The sequence below is a fragment of the Coregonus lavaretus genome, assembly GCF_964263955.1.
Source record: "Coregonus lavaretus genome assembly, chromosome: 2".
Taxonomy (NCBI): Eukaryota; Metazoa; Chordata; class Actinopteri; order Salmoniformes; family Salmonidae; genus Coregonus; species Coregonus lavaretus.
The window spans coordinates 43286177-43303759 of NC_139989.1; the positions used below are offsets into that span (position 1 = coordinate 43286177).

General features: G+C 44.2%; 1 pseudogene across 1 annotated transcript in view; it reads right to left on the reverse strand.

Annotated features, from left to right (window-relative positions):
- Positions 1-5540: 5540 nt before the first annotated feature.
- Positions 5541-17583, reverse strand: part of LOC311139138 — a 77814-nt pseudogene continuing 65771 nt past the window's right edge. The window contains exon 48 of the transcript in view: positions 5541-5576. The product of the transcript in view is annotated as an uncharacterized misc_RNA (transcript). The remainder of the gene's footprint in view (positions 5577-17583) is intronic.

Here is a 17583-nt window from a genome sequence, read left to right on the forward strand (position 1 = left end):
GATGTGTATCTTCGTGAGGTGAATGTGTCCATTTTGTCTGGATTTTAGTAGACCCTTCAGTTAAGCCACACTGCAGGAATATTCCTAACATAAAACTCACTCACATGTCCAGGTGCCTTTCTGGTTAAAAGCATTGTGTATATACCTAACATCCAAATGTCTTCTGTTTTAAAGACTAATAAATGTATCATTTATTTATATCATCATTTATTCATGTATTATTTTTGTATTGCTAATGTTTGTCTTGCATAGAGCCAACTGTTGTATTATTTATAAGAGAGCAAGTTGGTCCCCATGAAATAAGATGCATTTGAATGAGATGAGAAAATGCCTAGAAATATCAAGTGCATGTACATATAGCCGAGTCACAGCAGATGGCACTATTGCTGTAGTGTATCATTTCTTGTGATCTGATATCCAAATAGCCTCTATCCTCCTCTCTCTGAGCAGGGTATTCAAACTATTTATTAAGCATTCCTAAACTTGTTTATTATTATCTAGACCAATAATTTGCATGCATCATTAACACCCATTCACTTGAAAACATACCAGCGACAGAGGTTATTTTCACGCATGTCCTATTTATCACGGTGCACTTGCGCTCATTCCGAACATTGGCCTCTGCTTGATCAAAACAAGGACTTTTATTTAGTGATCTAAAAGTCCTTCAACAACTGATAGATTTTTGGGGGGGGGTTTCGATCTGTCCTTTTTTACCAAAAGAATAATGATGCTCTGTATGGGGGCCTATAAAGAGGAAATTATACCTTTCCTTTCTAAAACCTAATTGGCTTGCTGCTGCGCTCAAGGCCAAGTGACCACCGGGCAGCGTTGTCTGTTCAGTTGATTGAGCTTGGTCATTTGTATGCATTACTCTTACTCTCTGGATACGATAAAGGTCTCTCCTGTAGAGAAGCCATCCTCACGGCGACTGATAAACGGTCCGATGGTTAGCCTTAAACATCCTCTGTTGTCATAACTGATGCATTAACAATGACTTTGTCCTCACTGTTGAGGTGGGAGGCTGAATCGCTCCACTGGTTGGAAAGTTTGGGCTATGGTCGGAATTTTTGTGGATGGTGCAAGTTTATTTTATTTGTTCAAACTAGGCACTGGAAGTCTTAGACTGTGTCTTTAAGAAACCAAGCAGATAGGCTAAATGGTGTAGGCTTCCTCCAATCAGAAAGGAACATCCTGTTGTTTGCTCTCTGAATGTCAAGGGATAGCCTAATATTTAAAAACTTCTGTCATTTAAAATCTCTCCATCTACTCAAGACATTATTCATGAATCAATACGGTGGGAGAGCAGGAAAAGCTCCTGTGCTTAAAACAAACTAAATGATCCCTTCTTCCCCTAAAAATAAGATGTTCAAAGACTAAATGACAGGAATGGATGGTGGATTCCTCAACAGGCATGTGAGACTGATGGAACAAGAGATGTAGTGACAAGGCAGAGGAAAAGTAAACAGAAGAGATACGACCAGAGATAGCTGGAGATCTAGTAGGTAATGTATGATAGGCTATCTGCTTGCATAAGGAATTTGCATCGATGTGTGTGCATCTGATGTACTTGGGCTCGTTGTAGACACTGATGTTCATGCTCTCAGATGTCCACGTGTGCATTAGTGTAGATGTTTGCTCTCCTTGAGGTTGGATGGGTTCTTCATGGGAATTCAATATATTTAGTTTCATGTTAGGATGTAGATTGAATTACATTAGTGCCCGTATCAGAGAAAATGAACAAAACAAGCTTCACAAGGAAACCCTAGGTACAAGTGAAGATACCTACTCAATAAGTATATGGTGCCATGGTTACTATGTTTGTCACTCTCTAGAGACGGTTTGTGTCAGGGCAGATCATGGAGCTTTTGAATTCATGGGTAAAGAGTATGACCTCACCTCCCAACTGAGATGTCCTGTGGTTTTGTTGGTAGCTGTTAAATATCAGAGTATCCATTAAACATCCGATAACTGATGATTATTGATCAGTTACTGTAAATGTAGAGCTACTTGTAAATCAGTTAGATAGAATGGGATATATATACACTGTAGATAGTATGAGTAACAAGCTGATCCTCTGTTACTATCTCCAGTAGAAATCTGTCTCTGTCAGCCACCAGCAGGCTGTTACTATCACACTCGCTCTTTATTGCTGCATGTTCCAACAAAACAAGATATTATGTCTGTGCCTAACGCAGCACTGGTGATTAAAGATTAAACAACCAGATCCACCATCAGTTACGTTTTTCGGGAGAAAGAGGCACTGGAGAAAATATGGAAAAGCTTCAGATCTTTGGTATAGCTGTGTATGTGGGGTTGGAACTTCCACATATGATCTTCAGTCAGTGGATTCACAATCACAGAAATCATGAACTGTAATACACAATTGATTTCCAGAACACTATACAGTTCTGAGAATGCTATGCTGGAACTGTAAACAAACATCAAACTTTACTCTGCTTATAATAGTCCACATCTTTATACTCGGGGCCAGCCCTTTCCTCACACAAATGCAAAGCCAATCTCTCATTATGCAATAATTCTGAAAGCAGCTGCTTGGCCTCTGAAAGAAAACAGAGAACAGCAGAACTAAAAAGTGGGGGATAGAGGGAGAGAAGGTAAATCAGAGAGAACATTCAGTTAATCTTTCCCTCTTGCCTGCTCTGTGTTGTCTGCTCTGTGTTGCCTGCCTGGTTGTCTGCCTGGTTGTCTGCCTGGTTGTCTGCCTGGTTGTCTGCCTGGTTGTCTGTCTGCCTGCCTGGTTGTCTGCCTGCCTGCTCTCTGATTGTCTGCCTGCCTGCTCTCTGGTTGTCTGTCTGCCTGCTCTGCCTGCCGAGGGGGAGGAATGGGCTTCTTTAAATAGCTCTGATTAATTAGAGGTTTTAATTGCAAGCATGCCTGTAGCAGCAGCAGTAACAGAAGCTCCCGCTCCCCTCTGTCAGTCACTCACTCAGGGGTGGGGCAGAAGTGTGTTGGTGGGGAGGAGTCACCATTGAGGAAGTGCAGACACCTGTAAACTCCTCCTGGCTGTGTTGACATCAGCAAACCTTCTGCCCCTCCTCTCATCACGGTTATGACGAGTATACAAACAGGGCAGGCAGACCCCACCCCCTTCTCCCTGACTCCCCAGCCATAATCTGTCATTAGCCCTGTAGGAAGAATTCAGCAGCTGGACTCATACTCAATACAGTAAGTACTTTTTATATGTTCCCTCTCTCTCTACTACCGTTGATGTGCTGTAGTGGTGTAACCCACAATACACAACCCCACACTAGCTTTGTTTCTTTGCCCCCATTCCCCAGATCATGCTCTTTCTATCCTGTTGCATCAGCTCCTTACTTTTCTTTCTTAATTGTCATCACTGTACATTTACATTGACATTTTACTGTAGTGTGCAATGTCTCAGGTCTCTCTCTTCCTTGCATCAGTTTGCATCAGTCAGTTGGCTCCACCCATTTTCACTGATCACAGAATCCCATTTTAGACCGTTTGAGAGAAGATCTCCAACCGTGGTGGAGCTTTACAGTATAAATACTTGATATTCATTTAATCCAAAGCAAAAATGGAATAGTGGATAGAAATGCAAGTCCTCCTCAGATGCTGGTTTATCCCCTGCTTTTCATGGAGGTCTCCTCAGAAGCAGTGTTCTGTATGTATGTGTTTATCACCTTATTGGAAGCTGCCTGGCAGGTTGGTACTAGTAGTTGTGACATTACCTGGTCTTTCCCACCCTCTTCTCTCTGTGCTGCTTGGGTATGCAGGGGAGCCCGTGGTGATTGATGAGTGGGCCGGGGGACCGGAAATCTATCCCCTGGCTGCGGGGCGGGCCCTGTGATGGATGGCCCCTCAGAGCTCTGCTCTGGGTTGGACTGATGGGCCACGGGCCTGAGAGAGAGAGCCCACTGCTGCATGCCTGCCTGGGAGAGGCGGAGGAGGGGGCGGGATGTGGAGGAAAAGGCAACAAGCAGTCCACAATATCACAATTTCTCCCCAAGCTGAGATTTCATCAGTGCTGTTATGAATGCAGCAGAGTAAACACCAGATGTAGGGAGTCCTTACTAAGGATATTTTATCACCTTGAATGTACAAAAGTATGACCTTGCTTAGAAAGCATTTATATAGTGCTTCTGAATACTTCATAAAGCCTTTATAAGTTATTGTTCAGTGCTATGCAGGGATATCAGGCAGACCATGTTGACTTTTACTTAGCTTCTGGTTAATAACGACTTGACTGAACATCGTTGTAGCAGCAGAAACAGGTTAGTTAGACAGTAGTTCTGCCCAGTCAACCACACTCTGAAAGGGCAGGTGAAGGACTTTCTCACCAGTAGCATCCATATGTGCTTCAAATCAATACTGTTAAAACTTCAGCACTGTGTCCTTTGGTATAAGCTGTTTGTCAGTGTGGTTCTACAACCAGGGAGGAAACATTTACAATGATGTCAGATAGATTGGCTGTCAGAGAAATGTGTCCTCCTCTTTCTTGACTGTTTGCGTTCTCCCTGCAGTATCCACACATACTGGGGGGGGGGGGATCGATGAGCTTTTCTCAGTGAATGCGTGACACCTTGGATGTCAACATCAGCCGGAACATTGCTTTGTGTGGGAGAGACAGACTCCACACTGTCACACACACAGACAGTAATCTGCTGGTAGAACCACCTCGGATTCCTCCTCTTTGAAGCCAGGGGCTGATCGTCTCCCTGTAGCGAATAAGCTGAAGATCAATCACAGTGATGCACAGAGTGTGGCTAGAACCTGACAGAAAATTAATTTCTGTGTTTTTATCATCTCTAGAGATGGAGGGTAAAACACTCCCTAGGCTCTGAGATGAGTTTGGTGGGAGGTACAGTATTAGTCCTGACAGCTGCAGCCCTGTGTACATAAACACCTAGCTCATGTTGGAGTCTGACTTCGCCTTTGATAAACACATTATAGATGCTTCCACAGTGACCTGCTGCACTATTTATGAAGTCCCAAGTGATCTCCTGACAATTTCCTCAATGCAGCAAATAATATGCTAATACATGTCTGATGGAGGGAACTTTGCGATGTTACATCCTGTCACTTTAGTACCGCAGTTAACCGTGCCCACTTTGTTTGTTCCTCACTTTGTTTGTTCCCTTTACAGTCACAACAATCAGCTCTTTATGAAGAGGCTCCTGTATTTTTATTCAAATACAAAAACACCCACCTCTCACATGCACTTGCTCATTTGTGGTTGCAGTCAATTTTGACGCGCCTGCCATCCAATATTGTGTGCTGCGGTGGGCCAAAGTAGTGATACATTTGCATGGATTAAATGTCAGCACCTGGTAGGGAGACGCAGCAGCAACCTTCATCCTGGCTTGGTCTGTTTCTTATCACCAGCTCTATCCTCAGCAGCCATGGACAAGCAGAAAGAGAAGGAAGGGGCCATTCACCCAGGAGGGAGGAAGAGAGGGAGAGGACAGATAAGTGACAGGGGCCAGGAGGACCACTGCTTTCAGACAGAAAGCAGAGAAAGAGAGGGACAGAGAGATGAATCATCAGAAAGTGACTTAATTCTTGGCTGCGAAGCCTGCACGGGTCGCCTGCTGCAGAAGTCCCAGAGAGAGGGAGAGAGCAGAGACACAAGGTGAGATAAGTTGGAGAGCTCTGATCCAGCAAACCTTATCTGCTGTCACTGCTCTTCAAGCTTCAATACAAAACTCTCCCTGCCTGTTTTTGTCAACATTTTACCCATCACAGAGAGTTGGCGCATCTGGCTGAACACTCAAATCTTGACCCAACACGTCAGCTTCTCCAGAACTGTGCTAAATGTACAATTCGTTAGCAAAATTGCTTGTTTATCTAAACGAGCTTGAGGTGTTTGGACTTGTCATCCCCAGCCACACGGACAAGAAGTTCCAGAGAACCTGCATACAGAATCCACATCAGCATATTTCCACTAAATGCAGATTCAGGCCAACATTCTCTTACTTAGCTAAGTGCAGTAGTCCAACTCTCTGGCTCCATGCTGTTGCTGGAGAGGCACGTCTCCACCACTGTTGGCTTGACTGCCTTTTTCGTCTCACTAAATCTTTCTAAAATCTTTGCCCATCTTCTACATCTTGTTCAACGCCTCCCTCTCTTCTCTCTCACACTGGGAACAGCTGCAGTGCAACATAGCGGTGTTTAAGAAAGATACACTACATGACCAAAAGTATGTGGACACCTGCTTGTCGAACATCTCATTCCAAAATCATGGGCATTAATATGGAGTTGGTCCCCCCTTTGCTGCTATAACAGCCTCCACTCTTCTGGGAAGGTTTTCCACCAGATGTTGGAACATTGCTGCAGGGACTTGCTTCCATTCAGCCACAAGGGCATTAGTGAGGTCGGGCACTGATGTTGGGCGATTAGGCCTGGCTCGCAGTCGGCGTTCCAATTCATCCCAAAGGTGTTCGATGGGGTTGAGGTCAGGGCTCTATTCAGGCCAGTCAAGTTCTTTCACACCGATCTCGACAAACCATTTCTGTATGGACCTCGCTTTGTGCACTGGGGCATTGTCATGCTGATATAGGAAAGGGCCTTCCCCAAACAGTTGCCACAAAGTTGGAAGCACAGAATCATCTAGAATGTCATTGTTTGCTGTAGCGTTAAGATTTCCCTTCACTGGAACTAAGGGGCTTAGCCTCAATCATGAAAAACAGTCGCAGACCATTACTCCTCCTCCACCAAACTTTACAGTTGGCACTATGCATTCGGGCAGGTAGCGTTCTCCTGGCATCTGCCAAACCCAGATTTGTCCGTCTGACTGCCAGATGATGAAGAGTGATTCATCACTCCAGAGAATGCATTTCCAATGCTCGAGAGTCCAATGGTGGCGAGCTTTACACCACTCCAGCCGGCGCTTGGCGTTGCGCATGGTGATTTTAGGCTTGTGTGCGGCTGCTCTGCCATGGAAACCCATTTCATGAAGCACCCGACAAACAGTTCTTGTGCTGACGTTGCTTGCTCACTTGGTAGTGAGTGTTGCAACCGAGGACAGACGATTTTTATTCGCTACGCGCTTCAGCACTCGGCGGTCCCATCCTGTGAGCTTGTGTAGCCTTTCACTTTGTGGCTGAGCCGTTGTTGCTCCTAGATTAGAGTTGACCGGGGCACCTCTAGCAGGGCAGAAATTTGATGAACTGACTTGTTAGAAAGGTGGCATCCTATGACAGTGCCACGTTGAAAGTCACTGAGTTCTTCAGTATGGGCCATTCTACTTCCAGTGTTTGTCTATGGAGATTGCATGGCTGTGTGCTCGATTTTATGCACCTGACAGCAACGGTTGTGGCTGAAATAGCCGAATCCACTAATTTGAAGGGGTGTCCACATACTTTTGTGTATATATATATATATGAGGCGCTGACCCTTTTAGAGAACGTAAATGTGTTATTTCTGAGGCCAAGTTCAATTGAACGAGAAAGCAGAGAGTGAGATTTGGGGGAGAGATGAGAGAATGAGACAGGGGTGACAGTGAAAAAGAGAATGTGTGTGTTTGGATAGGATATAGGGGAGAGTACTGTCTCTGCTCATTTGCCCCCAGGCAGGATGATTTCCCTGTGAAAGGCAATCAAACAAAACTCAATGAAGAAGAAATCCCATCAGAAATGCACTTTTGGAGGGCCTGAATCGGTCTGTTTTTATAACCCCAGGCAGGGTAGCGTAGAGCCTGCCGCCCGCATCTCTGGAGGATCAGGCTATACGCTCTGTTTTCCCATGCGGCTCTATCTCATCAAGCCAACGTTTAACATCTCTCTGCTCTTTTCCTGGTGCATAATTGCGATTATATGCTGTGTAGAATGTAGATGTCATGTGATTTACCAGTTGGCCTCTTGTTAGAGGAGCTACATACCTGGTTTAAGCTCTTGATTGTTTCAGTGTTTAAAACCGACCTCTGCACCTTGGCAATTTAACACAGAGCTGCTGAAATTACTAATTGGCCACACACTTAGCCTGCGTTTACACAGGCAGCCCAATTCTAGTCTGTTTTTCACTAATTGCGTCTTTTGACCAATCACATTAGATATTTTCACATCAGATCTTTGTCAGAGCTGATCTGATTGTTCAAAAGTCCAATTAGTGAAAAAAATATCAGAATTGGGCTGCCTGTGTAAATGCAGCCTTTGGCTACTCTACACTCTCTCCTCTAGTCATACAGTACCCTCCAACACACAGCCATTCCAATGACACACGCACATGCATGCATGCAAAGCACATTAGAACCTACCCAGGGGCTAGAGGACCCATTACTGTTCTGTTGAAGAAAACATGTGAACTAGCTTAGCATAAATTAGTGCACAGACTGCCATCCATCATTTAAAGTCCCCAAGCAGCCTGTCATACATACATAGCATCATTTTATTATCACTGGGGCGGGAAAGAAACCATCAAAGGTTGCAGAAGCGGTGACATAAAATGTCTTATGCAGATGTAGCTGATGTTGCCTAGCTCCCGGCTGTTCCCTGAGATGGAAAGAGAGGGCAGAGATTTCTACTGCTAGCTAGTTTGATGAGACAGGCCAGCTCTCGCCTGTTTGTCTGGCAGCGATGGCGTGGGGAGTAGAGCAGTCTGGATGAAGTGGCGGGTGACTGGACGTGTGCTGTGGCTCTGTGTGTGTGTGTGTCTCTGTCTCTGTGTGTGAGTGCATGCGTACGTGTCAGGAGGGATGGAGGGATGCCCAGACCTAAGTTGTTTCTGGGAACAGGGACTGCATGGGGGAGTGAGTGCCACAGTTATTCAAAGCATCAAGGCTATTTCATTCTTTTTTATGAACAGAAAGTGATCATATGAGACAAACTGCTTGGAAAGCTGGACTGTGAAAAGCATCAAGATCACCATTATTATGAGTGGACAGCGGGTGTGTGCTGTGATCTGCCTTGTAGGACTATATACAGACCTACAGTATATCTGGACACTTTCACTGTATGTAGGAAACCATTCATCAACCCATCAAATCCCACATGTTTTCGAGTAAAGCACATTCATATACTGTATGTCACCAAATCAGAGAAGTTACACTATTTCAGTTAGAGATGCACTGTTATGAAGTGGAGTCTAATTAAGCCTCATTTCAGGACAGCTCTCTCCATGTTAGTTCAGAGCAGAGTGAAGTAATTTGTGTCCCGGCTAAGGGTCCTCTCAGTAGGCCCACTAAGCACTTACATTTCCCTCTTATTGTGCAGCCTCTGTGTCCGAGGATAAACAGCAAAGCTGTGAAATATCCACTGAATGCACTGGGCTTTATGTAACTCACACTCATTGGATGGAAAGACCCCTTCTGACTCTTCAAAATAATGTTTTCAAGGAGGGAGAGCAGATATTAGGACTAGATTAGGGCTGCTGAAAGATGAATAAAGGACCCATGGCGTTCTACAGTACATAGAGCGGATTGAGGTTTGTGTGTTTGGTGGGGGGTTGAGTGAGAGAATGTTTGTTTGGACTGGAGGAGGGAGATGGGTGAGTCGGTTGCATTTGGGGCTTGGAGCTGCTGAGTGAAGTAGTCCCATGTGTGCCTGGGTATAAATAATGATCCTCACTGTTCTGTGTCAACAAGCTGAAATACTTTCATCTCTGCGTTCCGAGGTTCAGAAAATAGATATTGGTGTTGCTCTAAACAGCAGACAGGATCCGCCACTGTACAACCATGAGACTTGATAAGGAATGGAGTTATTGTCAGTGTTACCGGGGTCTTTATTCATGTTACAGGCATATACAGTAACTGGTGGTTTATGGGAATATTGGCCCACATGAAACGGTACATGTGAGGATAAAGCCTTGGTTTATCAAGATACTGTAACTGCAAAAGACAACATCTCCTATGCTGTTTGACCGTTATCTCTGTCCTCTATAGTTTCTGAACAAAATAACTGATTCAAGACATTTATACTTATTGCAGTTCGCATTGTTGTATAAGATTCTGTGTAGTGTTTATGGGACGTTGCTGCCAGAGAAAACGGAATGTGTCTGACTCTTGCTGTAGCATAGTAGCCCTACTCTGTTTATTTGTCTGGGGCTCTTGATGAAAAGCCATGTCGCTCTCCATTCTCACTGTGTTCAATTTTCAGTTATTTCATGGAAATTAAACATGGCTGTCAATTTACCTTGCCAATGAGCTCCATCATGTTATGGGGGAAGAGGGTGCGGAGGTAGAAGAGATATGCAGACTCACGTGATCACACACACACACACTTTGCGTCTGTCTCCTGCTGTAAATGATTCTCCCCCTACACATCCCCTTGTGCCCTCAGTTCCTCTGCCTCCAAACTCTTCTAGTCATTATTTTCATTTCCCCCGCCATTTAATAAAGTAAATCAACCCAGGCCTTCACCAAGATGGAAAAAACAACAACACACTGGTTAAAATACCCCAAAGCCTTCCTGCTGAAAGAGGAATAGTTTGGGACTCATCAAAGATTTACTGGCTGTGACTTTTTAGATTTATTTCTGCCCTCCTCTGTTTTGCATATGCGTTTGTTTTCCTCCTCCATTCCCATGCTGATAGATCCCCTCCCAGCCAATTCTGCTTTCCACAGTGATGTGCCTCTGCTCAGAATATGCACAGCTTAATGCTCAGTTTTGTATGAGGGGTGGTGAGTCCCCTAAGCCTCGGGCTAGGACTACAGTCTGACAGAAAGGGCTATCTGAAATGGCATTATTATTGCATTATTAAGCACATCTGGAAACAGTTATACATTAATTAAGCAAATACCTGCTGCAGTAAACCTGATGATTACACGAATGACCAAATACCAAAATCAAAATGAGTTTAATATTTCCTCTTCATGTTTTACACACACACACACACACACACACACACACACACACACACACACACACACACACACACACACACACACACACACACACACACACACACACACACACACACACACAGGGATGGAGGAAGGACAGAAGGACAGAACCACTGTTTATGTTATTTCCACTGTTGAGAGGTCAGAAAGTTATTAGTAAGTTCATGAATGTTCTAATTTCCTACCTACTATTGTTCCATTACTCTGTACTGTGTGGAAATATGATGGACACCAATGTGCACTATACAGTTTTTATACCTGTTCCCTTTACATTGGGCTACTTAGCATACCCTTTCAGCTGAGTGAAATGGATGCTAGAAGTAACACCCTAAAACCTCCCGCTGTAGTTTAATACATGTAATTTATTCTCAATAGTAAAAAGTACAATTATATAATAGCAGTATTTATTTGAAGGCAGCTTACAGCCAAGACTGTATGGTGCTTTTAGTCCAGTGGTCCTTGATGGTCTGGCTTTAACTGTTAGAACTAATTAATCGTTTTTCTGCTTCCATTCTGTCTGTGTTCTCAGTGTTCTGGTCTTGAGTCAGTGAATCATGAAGACTGTTTCTACCCACTGCTTAACTAACTACTCCCTTCTCCTTACCTCCTCAACTGTTCCTGTGTCTTTGAACATACAGCAAGGGCTTTTAACAAGGTCTGTGCCCCTTGTAACCCTACTGCCCAAGAGCTGCACTGGGTGTCCTAAAGAAACTGATATGGAGCAGCATCTGAATAGTAATGAATGAGGAAGTAGAACAGAGGTGAGGGACCTCTTGGTTTTGTGTCGGTGAATCCCAAACCACCCCCCCCACCCCTTCCAACTCGCTCGGAGGGCTCTCCGTTGTCATGTGTTGCTGACGAAATGAGGGTGACTTCCAGAGAGTGACGATGGGATCAGTAAACCCATCAACTTAAGGGACACACTCCTGACTTGAATGATGCAATTCATGTTCCACAAAGCAAGCATGAAATTGAAATGAACAAATCCCCCCTGTTGTTTTACAATATATAAACCTCAGTAACAGTTAAAAATGTAATTTGGGAGGTTTTTGTGTCAAGTCTCCAAATCAGACATAAATAAATGCACATGACATATAATCAGGCATTGCCATTATTTTGTATGAAATTGCACAAACTCCAAACATATCGCAGTGTGTGTCAGGATAGTACTTCGCTCTGAAGCCTGCAGCCTTGCTGGCTCGGTTGAAGTGTCTATCTGGGGGTCTAATTAGCCCCTACACCCTTGATACTTTTCACTCGCTCAGCTTTGGGACACTTCTGCAAATTGTGGAGGGGAAGGGGAAGGGGGTGATTTGGGATTCAGCCTGTGTGTGTGTGTGTGTGTATGTGTGTGTGTGTGTGTGTGTGTGTGTATGTGTATGTTGACTGGGCTGGGCATCTGGTGTGATGTGAATTATAACTCTCCTCTTTAACACTAGCTCTAAGTGTCTGGAAACTCACTACAAATCCTATTTTCTGCAGACAAAGCACAATGCCATGGAGGAAGAAATGAGTTTTAGGTTAAGGCTTTGTCCCATTCAACAGATTACATTACTCTCCATCTTAAATTACTTTAGCCAATGCTCTTACCTGAGCGTGCTCACAGCTTTCACACCCTGGCAGCTTCTGAATTTCAGGCATGGAGTTATCATTGTGGATGGAATGATACAGAACTAGTATTTTGTTTATGTCAAAGTGGGACCAAACTGTATATCCCATTCTGTCACTTTATATCCATACAACCTCTCCTCTATCTCGAACCTTCCACTCCCACTAACCTGTCAGTACATCTCAGCACAGGAACCTATCCATTGATATCAGCACTCCTCTTTGTAGAACTAAACATTTGAATCAATTATTCCTCTTTTGCTACCAATTCTGCTTCACTTTTAGCTGAAGTGCTTCCCCACTGTTGGAAAGGCTCCCAAATATATCCAATTTGCATAAGTTTCTCTCAAACAGACATTTTGATCTTTACACAAACTTAACCACCAAACAAATGTGTCACCAGTGGTATAAAGCTCAAGTCCCTTTCTCTAAGGTCATTAGTCACTCCTACACTTTAAGTCTCCTCCCTGTCCTTCTCCTGCTATTAGGACTCTCGATACTGGAGTTCCCATTCTCACAATAAATGGCTTCTGTCTCCTTTCCCCAGCGCTTGCCATCTAACTTATTACAGTATTTATACCTTGCGAGTTGGGCACTTTGGATGGAGGCCTATTTACTGCAGAGAGGAATATGTGATGGAAAAGCTTGTAGATAACGCAAGGGCACAAACACAAAGAAAACACATAACTGCCAACCTGAGCGAGGACTTAATCTGGACTGTAAATGCTGGTTGTCACGGCACAACTTTATGCCTCACAACCGACCACGTTTTGCTTTGGGTTTGCACACATTCAAAAAAATCCTTGAAATAACAAATGGCTGTGAGAAGTCCAAGCAGCAGTTCAATCACCAGAGGGGCGAAGGGGCGCCAGGCATTCCTAGGATGTAATTGGGCTCCTGTTCTTTACATGAGTCAGCAATTTACTGTGTACTCAAAGTTAACGATTTACTGCAATCCCTTGCTATCCCTCTCTCTCTCTCGCTCTCATGCACACACAAAGTGCATAAACACACAGATAGCATTGTTATGTACATCTTGACAATGCACATTTACAATATGGTATACACTGAACATACCAAACGTTGGGAACACCTTCCTAATATTGAGTTGCACCCCCCCCCCCCCCATTCTTGATACACATGGGAAACTATTGAGCATGAAAGACCCAGCAGCGTTGCAGTTTTTGACAAACCGGTGCACCTGGCAGTCTCCATTGTCTCAAGGTTTAAAAATCCTTCTTTAACCTGTCTCCTCCCCTTCATCTACAATGATTGAAGAGATCATAGCTTTCACCTGGTCAGTCTGTCATGGAATGAGCAGGTGTTCCTAATGTTTTGTACACTCAGTGTATGACTCATGCACGCCAAGGAAACAGAGACTCTCCCCCCCTCTCTGTTTCTCTCTCTCATTTACTTTCAACTTACACCTACATTTTAGTCATTTAGCAGATGCTCTTATCCAGATAGTGAGTGCATACATTCTTTTTTATTATACTGGCCCCCCATGGGAAACGAACCCACAACCCTGGCGTTGCAAACACCATGCTCTACCAACTGAGCTACATCCCTGCCGGCCATTCCCTCCCCTACCCTGGACGACGCTGGGCAATTGTACACCACCCCATGGGTCTCCCGGTCGCGGCCGGCTACGACAGAGCCTGGATTCGAACCAGGATCTCTAGTGGCACAGCTAGCACTGCAACGCAGTGCCTTAGACCACTGCGCCATACATTCATATATTGTGCACTCATTCTCTGGCACGGCACATCAAAGTGCACTCTCTTGTTACAAACTGTCTTAGGTGTGTACTATTTATTCACGCCAGCTTGGTCCTAGTCTAGTAGCATAATGTGGCAGTATAAAAATCTAATGAATGAATAGGTGCCCGCCGGCGCGTCTCTGTTTCCACCAAAGTAAACAGTTAGAGAATAATTGAATGAGTGCCTCTCCGACTGAGATAAATGACTCTTCTGTGACTGATTGGACTTGTTGCTGCTGCTGATCCCTCAACCTTCTCTCAATTCAATTCAATTCAAAGGGCTTTATTGGCATGGGAAACATATGTTTACATTGCCAAAGCAAGTGAAATGGATAAACAAAAGTGAAATAAACAATAAAAAGTTAACAGTCAATATCACACTCTCACAAGTTCCAAAATAATAGAGACATTTCAAATGTCATATTATGTTTATATACAGTGTTGTAACGATGTGCAAATAGTTAAAGTACAAAAGGGAAAATAAATAAACATAAATATGGGTTGTATTTACAATGGTGTTTGTTCTTCACTGGTTGCCATTTTCTTGTGGCAACAGGTCACAAATATGTGGTATTTCACCCAATAGATATGGGAGTTGATCAAAATGTGATTTGTTTTTCGAATTCTTTGTGGGTCTGTGTAATCTGAAGGAAATATGTGTCTCTAATATGGTCATACATTTGGCAGGAGGTTAGGAACTGCAGCTCAGTTTCCACCTCATTTTGTGGGCAGTGTGCACATAGCCTGTCTTCTCTTGAGAGCCTGGTCTGCCTACGCGACCTTTCTCAATAGCAAGGCTATTCTCTCTCTCTCTCTCCTTCTCTCTCTCTCTCCTTCTCTCTCTCTCTCTCCTCTCTCTCTCCTTCTCTCTCACTCTCCTCTCTCTCTCCTCTCTCTCTCCTTCTCTCTCCCTCTCTCCTTCTCTCTCGCTCTCCTTCTCTCTCTCTCTCCTTATCTCTCTCTCCATCTCTCTCTCTCTCTCCTTCTCTCTCTCTCTCCTTCTCTCTCTCTCTCCTTCTCTCTCTCCCTCTATCTCCTTCTCTCTCTCTCTCTCTCTCCTTCTCTCTCTCTCTCTCTCTCTCTCTCTCTCTCTCTCTCTCTCTCTCTCTCTCTCTCTCCTCTCTCTCTCCTTCTCTCTCACTCTCCTCTCTCTCTCCTCTCTCTCTCCGTCTCTCTCTCCCTCTCTCCTTCTCTCTCGCTCTCCTTCTCTCTCTCTCTCCTTATCTCTCTCTCCGTCTCTCTCTCTCTCTCCTTCTCTCTCTCTCTCTCTCTCCTTCTCTCTCTCCTTCTCTCTCTCGCTCTCTCCTTCTCTCTCTCTCTCTCCTTCTCTCTCTCTCTCTCTCTCTCTCTCTCTCTCTCTCTCTCTCTCTCTCTCTCTCTCTCTCTCTCTCTCTCTCTCTCTCTCCCCTTCTCTCACTCCCCTCGCTACAGCTACCCTTATTGCCTTCCTTGCTCTCCCTCTGTCCGCCCCACATTTATTTTCAAATAAGGTGCATTGGTACCCACAACAAACAGTGTGCTGTTGCCAAATTATTGAAAGAGATTTAGAAACACAAACTTTTAGATGAGAAGAGAGACGAGATGGAAAATTGATGTTAGCTCTTGTTTTGCTGTCCCTATTGGCCACACACCTACCCCATTCAAACTCCCATAAAGACTCCCTTGTATTTGCATATTGCTATTTCCCAATTCCCTTTCTCCATTCCACTGCTGACATCAGCACAAATCACATCAGTTCCAGTGAGACAGCCCAGCACCCCAGTACTGACTGAAATATGAATATGGGCCAAAGGATGGTTGTTTCAAAACTGAACAATAAAGTACCATCACCTCTAAGAAGTAATCAGGTAGTCTTTGGCTAGTATTCTGCCTCAATATCTCTATCTACCAAAACCAGGTCTGGAGAGATGTATTCTCTGGTTGGCTCTTTTGGTATCCATATTCTCCTCAGTGCCTGTGGTGAAGCGCCCTAACTCAAACTCCATTCAATTAAATTGTGTTCCTATAAAGAATGGAACAAACCGGAATAATTAGAAAGCTCTTATCTATAATTTATAAGCAGATTCAATTAGAATCACCTGCCTGCATGCGAGGCATGTGCTGCTAGCTGGCTGGCTGGGGAAAGCTGCTCACAGGAGCACAAATAGAAATGGCTATCATTAATAACTGGTGCTGCTATGATTTATAATCATGTGTGTGGAGGTAGAGAGACTGCAGCATGTGAGTTAGAGCAATATGCACTGTTCTGTGGCTAGGGATAGGGCTATAGATTATTTTCCATATGTCTCCGGCAGATACACTTGCTGGCTTCTCTTAGTAAAGAGGTAGAAGAAAGATCAATCTTCATTTCGTATTGACCATTGCTGGTGGACAGTAATGGAATGTCGACTGTTCTACTGTTGTGTGTACCAGTCTTCTCATATCAGCTACCACAAAGGAAATGAGACCAGGATAAGGACAGCCCTTGTGCTGTCCTGCATGTTGTTATATATTGTCCCCCACAGGAACAGTGTGTTCTATTGTGTTGGTATTCATAAAGTTGACGTCCAGTAGCCAATGTGTGTCATTTATTCTCCATGAAGGTGTCTTTAAGAGCGACAGCCCATACGCCCGTGTTTTAGATATGTAAATATATATTGGTGTGTGGCGGCTGATGTGCGTGGAGGGAACAGGCCAGCTGGGAGGTTAATTAGCTTCCTGCATCCCGGGAGGCACTCTGACATCTAGCATACCTGCCATCCATTACTGCATTACTGGAGACCGGCACAGCACGGGGCGTGTGTGCGTGCATGCACACTGTATATTAAATGAAAATAAATAATCACTATGTATCATGTGATGCCATTGTCGTGATGCTAGAGTGACGATGCTACAGTAATGTAGTTGGTCCTCCCATACCATTGTGTATCTGACTAGTAAACCACCCCTTCCAGGTGCTGTACAGCAGGTACCAACAGGTCTCAGACCTGCTCACTGCTGGGCTCTATGCAAATGACAACAGACAGCAGATGTAAGTGGCTGCTCATGTTTAAATCACAGCTTTGCCCCTCTGAACTCCCTCAGGGGAAAAAGCTGAGTTTGACACATCATTTAATTCCCCCCCTTTGGCCCAGAACAACTCTGTGCTGTGACCCAGACCTGGCTAATCTTTTAGCGCCAACTTTACACACAGCAGACCAATACGTCAGGAGCTAATGAATAAATACTTCCCATTGGGACTTGTTTTATCTGCATCAGTCTTCACATTACTTTATTTAATTATACAACTTACAAAGTAATGACATGGAGATGGCAGCCAGTAGCAGTGTAGAGTAGAATGTTTATGTGGAGAATTCAAATAGCTACAAATGATTGAGACATTGTTTGTTGTTTTTCACCCCTGGGTCTGTCAGAT